The sequence below is a fragment of the Teleopsis dalmanni genome, chromosome X, assembly GCF_002237135.1.
Source record: "Teleopsis dalmanni isolate 2A chromosome X, ASM223713v2, whole genome shotgun sequence".
NCBI lineage: Eukaryota > Metazoa > Arthropoda > Insecta > Diptera > Diopsidae > Teleopsis > Teleopsis dalmanni.
Window position 1 is genome coordinate 7922956 of NC_051848.1, and position 8218 is coordinate 7931173.

Genomic DNA, 8218 nt, shown 5'->3' on the forward strand with positions numbered 1-8218 from the left:
AATATATATTAAAATTATTTTTTTGATTACTTGACTGAAATTAAACCATACTGTAAATCGTATTAAATGACATTAAATGAACCGAATTAAATCAATTAAAATTTATAAATTATGCGTTGATGATTATTATTTACTAAAATGGTCAAATATGTTATATTGATTGCCTTTGTTTTTAATTCCACTATTTAGATTAACTGTATTTATTTGTTAATTTTGTCACCATTGAGTTAAAATCCATTTAAAAAGGACCACCTGAATTCTATTGTATTGTTAAAGTTATAAATCAATTCTTTAGAAACTCCAATTTTTTTATATATTTTAATAAAATGATGTAAAATAAAATGGAATATCTATTTTAAAGATATAAGTCCTACAGCATTATTCATTCACTAGACAGAATTTCAAGCCTAGATTTTAAGAGAAGTTACATCGGAAGCAGTTTTTAAGGAGTATACAGGCTAGAGTACATTTCAAATATGTTGAATACAATTAGAGAAAAAGGTTATAATATCATAAACTATAAGGTATAGCTTTCCAGATAAAAACTATGACATGTTAAGTAACTTATATATAATAAGTTATAATAAGTTATTATATATAACAATATGGAATAACAATTTATTATTAATAAGTTTAGCAATAAAAATTTAGAGGCTTCAATATTATAATCAAAACTATGAGATACACACAATTCATCAATATTATTTATTTACACTTGTTCTCTATATAACAACATTATCGAAAACTTATCCCTTAGATTTTCTGAATCGCCTAGACCAGATTTTATTGGTGCTAGAATTGATGTCAAACGATTATCGTTTGCATTTTGACTGCTAATTCATAATTTGGCACAAAATTTTCTTCAGCGTTGAGATTCTCTTCTGTTTTAGTATCTTTGTCAATTTAGTAACATTTGATACCAGAAAACTTCAGTGGTTATCAGCTCCCGTTGCAGTCAAAAACATAGTGTCTAATGTTATCGATAAACGATAATACTTTAAAAAAGAGAAGTATAAAAAAACGCCCCATATTGATTCATATTAAACAATTACTTGCTTTTAGAATTAGAGGGTCAGAAAGTCTTTGCATTTCGTCATAATAATCACATACTCAATATTTTTTTGTTTTTTATTAAAAATTTTCTATTTTTACGCATCAACACCTCAAACTCCACTGAGAAACAGATTAATCAACATAGTTTGTAGATACTATGTTCGCCTATGTAAGCAAAATTCTTAATCTTCCCTCCACAAGGCTTCCTCGAATACTAGCTGAACTTACATTTATCAAAGGCATATATTAGGTCAAAGATTGGGAAAATATCTGTTTAGAACTGGGTCTTTTAATAACCAGTATTCGGAGTATAGATTTTAAACGGAGTGAACACGATTCCTTATTCTAGAATGCTAGGTCGGGTTCTAATGACATGTACCCACAGCTGCAATATGACATTATACATGGTTTTTAATACGAAAACACTCAGCACGTATCGAGCGTACTTTTAAAATGCAGAAGCGGTCTTTTTAGAGAATTTAGTATATCTGAATGTGATTGTTCTTTGTGTAATCGTTATGGAATAGAAAATATATATCATATTATTGGAGTACACCCGTTATCACTTCTAAAGTTCTATAATTTTTGTAAGCGATGTACGAATTCCCTTGAATCAGTAATAGACAACAATATGAATAGTAATACTCAATATTTTCAGGGGAATGTTTTAATTTATTGAAAGAAAAGTTTACTGATAAAGTAAGCGTAAAATCTAAATTCATGGCTTGCGGTTTTAGGCTGTGGAAGGCTGTAGTAGTATTTAAGGATAAAAAAATCTCTAATACCGGACGTATTACTTCCGCACTGAAAGCATACAATTTGATACCGGTGAAATTCTTTCCATTGCTGTACTTGAAATCGTTGGTCTATGAGACAACGCAGCATCGAGCTCACTATTTATCAGATCAGTTCCTCTCGTGGAACAACATCTGAAATTAATTTGTAATGCTATAAAATTATAAAATTATAAAATTTCTATTAAAATATTTATTTCTTTTTATTTAAAATGCTAGACCAGCTAGAAAAATATCCTTTTCTTGAGGCGGATGTAATAATTTTTATTTTTGCCTTATAAAAAAGCATTTGTAAATTCTGAAATTAAATATTTTTAGTGCAATTATAAACAGAATTATTAATTCCAAAACATGAATTTTACCAGGATTTGACAAGTTAATTTTAACAGGTCTGTAGATCCAGTTAAGAATATTCATCCGAATAGCACAAATGCATAATATAGACAAATTGTTGACATATTTAAATAATTTAGTCGTCCTTCTTTGTGTTTGATGCAGTTCATAACGATAATACGATAATGTTTATGCACCCTGTAACTGATACATTCGTAGCAAATAGGTGAAACCTACGTTACAAGTTAAAGGTTAATTTCGTTAACACATAACCTGTACCACATAAACACAGACTTGAGTGGCTGTCAGAGTTGTGCTCCAAATGCCACTCAACCCATTCTCCGGTTACAGTAGGCTTATTACCGTACACAATCGTGTATCTGTAGCAGTGATTTAATTGAACAATACTTAGTTTATTTTAATTTACATTACATGATGTACTTGCTATACATTTGGTACTGTAGTTGCTCTGATAAAATTTATGCTTCACAATTTTAATTATGAACATTGCATATATTATCAATTGCTTATATTTGAATTGTTATATTTTGCCTATTAGGTATTAGTTTTATTGAATTACTTACTAATTAGTCATTTTATTGCACCGTTGGATAAATACTTCCAATAGTTTCAACAAAAGCTTCAAGTTATGTCTTTGTTATATTATTTTGCTATACCTGAAAGATATAGTAATGCACTTGTGACTTAAATAAATTTTATTAGAACAAAGCCAGTTGGACACCTACGACTATAATTTTGTAAAATACAAGATACGAATTTCAAAAATAGAATTATATATATTCTTTATCTTTGTACATATTTATAAAGATAATTGTACATTTACGTTCGATGTTGTTGCAATACTAATTGCAGCTTTAAATAATAGATATGTGTTAATATTTTAATGAACATAAAATAATACATATTAATTCAGCAATATTTATGTGCTATATTACAGCACATCTTAACAGAAGAGAAGAAAACCTCATTGTATAGTAAAAGCTATACATATTTTATATATAAGTTTATAGCCGTGACCCAAATTTAAGTAGGGTGGTTATATTGAATCTCACTGAAGCTACCATCCCCTTCAGCAGAGCGACAACTTTCTATGGAAGCGGATGATAAGAAAATATTTTACATTATATTTGCTCATTTTTACAGATATACAGACAGATATAAATATCTACACGATATCATTCCAATGTTTCTCAGTAATATCAAGAAAATATTCTTTTACGATCAAGTACTTTTTTTTTTTTTTTTTTTTCAAAAGAAGGGTTGGGAAGTAGTCTCCGCGTCACTGCATTCTCGAGGATTATTGTGACATACCCACTTCAGTTCCATAGACGAGTAGCAGTTAAGAATGCCAGTATGTCCTTTGGAGAGATGTTGCTTAATTCCGTTATAAGCGGATAGGCAATGGATAAGTAGCGAAGTCTGAGTCTTGCAAGACTATCACAGTGACACAATATGTGTTCTGCTGTTTCCTCTTCTTCGTAATGATCAAGTACTGCTTACAACTGTTATTAGAGTTTCAGATAACATATTAGAATGCTGACGAATATGAGTAAGTTCCCTTTATTACTACTATCTACTGTTGGCGTATCAGGCAACGTATCAAATATATAATGCAGCTTAATGGCAAAGCTTATCGTGTGTAATTGTCAGCTAATATTTATTACTTTTACACAGATTCTATATACTTGACATATATTAGTTCCCGTAGATCCTATGAGGAGCAAAGAGCCACAATTTATATTTGATGGTATAACTAAAAATTGCTTGCCATATCGCTTTAGTATGTTTACCGATAATAAATGCTTGGGAGGCGGATATAATACAAATATGTTTCTTTACCTTGTTCTGTGACCATATATATTAAATAACACTAATATTAATGTAATGGAGTAGCTAGATATTTTTTAAATTGAACAACAAAATCTTGAATATGTATCAATAAGATATTTTCTAAGTTGTAATTGCATTAGTCGATGGTTGTTTAGTATCTTGTTAAAAGTTAATAATATATAATTTTAAGCAATACTAATGCTTAGATTTATTTAATGTTGAAAGTAACTTCCGGTATTGGAGTTCAACATCTTTTGTCTTGTATTTATCTGAGCATAAAATAAATACTCCTGCAGATGTTGTTTTAATATATCTGTTCTATAATAATTAAAAACCTTCACAAACGTCTAATAAACTTAATCAACAATGAATCTACAATAAAGATGATGATGATGATGATGATGATGATGATGATGATGATGATGATAATGACAATCATACTAATAATCATAATAATACTAATATCTATTGTTTATGTTTTCATGTTAAGACTGTTTGTGGCTATGGCACGTTGCCGTGACTGTTATTAATTTACCTTAAACCCGCGTCTATGGTAAATGCATGGAGGATGATTTCCGCTGGTTGTCATACTTGCAGCACGCAATCCTGTACGTAACACCTAAAATCACGAAACTCAAATTTTTATATCATCACAAAAAGTTTTCTAATTATTTCGCATTTTATGTGCAAAAACCGTAAAAAACATTCAAGTCTGTTTACCAGAATTTAACAGTTTTTCATATAAAACAATAATAATAAAATTTATTTTTTATTTTGTTTTTAACTTTATATTTTATATAATTTTTGTAGGTTTTTTCATGTAATTAAAAAATAAAACTCATTCTACTGTTTTTTTTTTTAGTTTAATTTTTTTGTATTTTTTTTTGATAGTCCTGATGAGCTTTTAGAAAAATGCATTACCGGAATGAGAACTATAGAATAATGTTAACTTTGAAATTTGATTTGAAAAGAATTATTAGGCAAGTAACTAGTGGAAGGTAAAACCGAAGGATATACTTACAGACATATGTATCTGTTAAATACAATTTATTGGTAATAAAATTATTTTAATCATGATAAGCAAACCACAATCTCTCCATCTGATTTAAGTTTCTAGCTACGGGTCTGATATATTGTGTACGTAATTTTTTTACACGCCCTAATCCATTTTACATTTATTTGAATTAAAAAACTGTTTCTATAAATAAAATATAAAAAAAATATTTGAATATTTCCTAAGACCACTAATGATGAGTATTGGGCAATACTCGAAACAGCGTTGTATGGTCAGTCAAATTACAATAAATTAACTAAAATTTTTGTTGTTGTCTTTTCATTTTCTATTCGAACCCTTCTAGACTTTTTTAATTTAGTTTTATTTTATTATATTAAAGTGAACTTTATTTGTTTTATATGCACAAAAATGCAATTTTGAATACGGTTGCAACAATGTTTTTCAATAGAAGATAAGTCTGTGTTGAAGTGGCACGTTGGCACGTATTATGTTCATATTCAGGCCTTCAGAATGTTTTTATATAGATTAGAATTTCAGAAAAAAAACACTTATTTAATAATAAGAGTCTGAAGTGCATTACGAGGTTATATTATATATATCGTATATATATTAACAGATATGGTTCCAATTCGAAACCTTCAATGCGATCCTTAAAATACTATAATTGTACTCATTGGTTGGATCTTAGGGACAGCAACTGAAAGATTCATTTGTCGATCACTGGCTTGGAATAATGATCTGCTCAGTAGAATCGAATGTGAATCTGTAGAAATCAATATTAGGTGAAGAAAATGAAAACAAATTCATAATGAAGATTGTGCCCACCTTTGAACTTCCTAGTTTTGATCTATTCACGTAGAACGTTGTCTGTTTGAATTTGATATGAGCATAGATTCGACATAAATTCAAAAGCGATGACAGTACTTAAACATATCACAATTAATTAGGGACTGTGATAAGATTTGGAAATTTGTTCTGGTGTACATATATTAGATTTTTTTTGCTGAAAAATAGTGTAATTTTTTAGAATGAGAACATCGTCCTGAAAATTTTTAAATCTTATGTAGAGTTTTTTTACTAAAAATAATGTATAAGAATTTTTGTAGTATATTCGTGAAAAATTCACTCATTGCAGATATAGTACGCATATGCTTGTTGTGTCTTGCGAGATAAAAAAAAAATTTGAAAAGTTTCAAATAATAACGTCATCTTCAAAATTTTCATTTTTCAATAAAATCTAAAAGCAAATTTAAATTAAATATAAAAAATGAAATTTCTTCCTGTACATTTGAATAACTCATTTTTTTTTTAAATTTAACGGTTAATATTAGTATTTAAATACAAATAATATTAATTGTTTAAACAATTTCTTAAAAATTCCATCAATTATCTTGAAAACGCAATAAATTTCAAGTCTCTATCATTTATAGATCCTGAAATATGTCCGTTTAAAAATATGTCTACAATGCCAATTCTCAAAATCCCATGGGTCTATATCTCCTAGGAAAAAAATTTTAAAAATTTTTTTCTGTGATACGGATCTTCTTATTTAATGAAAGGAATCCGTAAAATAAATTTCAGTCAAATTGGAAGTGGTAAAATACGGACTTTTTCTCAAAATCCGTCCGATTTGTAAAAGAATGATATGCATCTGAGAAAGAATAGATATATGTAAATATTTAAAATTAATTTTGAATTAAATTGAAATAAACTAAATTAATTTTTCTACTAAATTAAATTTATTATTCCCTTCACTTGGATGAAACATTAATTAACATTGCATGTACAAAATATGTTCTTGTGTTCTATGCGTTCTAAGGTTATTGTGTTTTCTTCCTCTTTACTGTATTAATAAAACTTATTGAACAGTTTTATGCAATTAATTTTCAATATACCCAGCAAGCCGTGTGCACCGCATTCCGCATGATCAGGACTAATCTTTTAATCCACCTTAAAGAAACTTTTTCAATTAATTTTGCCACAATTGTTGTGGCAAATCAATTTGTGCGAACCTGCGTATAAATACAACACCTTTTTAGCTTTATGCGTAAATATGTATGGAATTTGTATGGAATATTTGTATATAATTTGTCAGAACTTTCAACACTGAAAACAAAGCGAAGAAAACATAAAGAAAAGAAAATAATGAAACGAAGTGAGCAATGAAAAATATTGCCCAGATGATTTAACAAATTGCAGCGTTTAGACTTGATTTCCTTTTGGACGAGATTGAGTTCTGAGTATCTGGAAATGATATAAACACTTTAATCAAATGCAATTGTTTAAGATAAATGACATATATCGGCGGCAGCATTTAAAAGCACTGACAAAGGTTGATTGGAACGAAATGCCTTACTGCAATCATACAAATAAGATTATTAAATATTTATAGTTAATAAAAGTTGCGTTTGTTCATAGAAACTGTTATGGTAGTTTTTTTTTTTTGACCGTCGGTCGGTCGAAACCCCCTTTAAATACCCATTCAAGAAGGGTCTTTTTATGTTAGCATTTTAAACCACGCTCTTTTGATTTTAGATCTGTTTCCAGACCTCTACTTCTTCACCATATTTTCTTTGTGTCTGCACTATTTATTATTCCAGTTCCTGGTTCTTATTTCTAGGTCTGATTCTTCGTTTTAAGTACTTGAATCACATATGACTCTATCGTTTTTCAACTCTCTGGTTTCGCTCTTATATTTTCCACTATATTTTCAATCTATGCTATTATCTCTACTCTACATGTGAGCCACCTATTACAGTTAAAGAAGGTGTGCTCTGCGTCGTAACTGTTTCCATCGCCATAAGTCGCCGTTTGAGCCATGTGAATATATTTGGTATTAGTCTAGCTTTCCATCTTGAATCTTTTTTGAAATTAAACTTTTGATATTAGTACTAAAATATAAAAAATCTTAAGGAGTGAAAGGTCTTCAACTTAATTTAGTGGTTGAGAAAGCGACATATGAACCTTATATAATTAGTAGAATCGCCATTTAAATTTAATTTATGTCAATACGTTTAGCAAATTCCAGTTATACTAACAACACAATAATAATAATATGAAGCACCACTTCTTTACTTCTACTTTGCTCTTCAAGATTTTTATAGAGAAATCACAATATCATATAGATTTCAAAAACTTATTTGTTATTTAAAGATTTGATATTATCATTTCA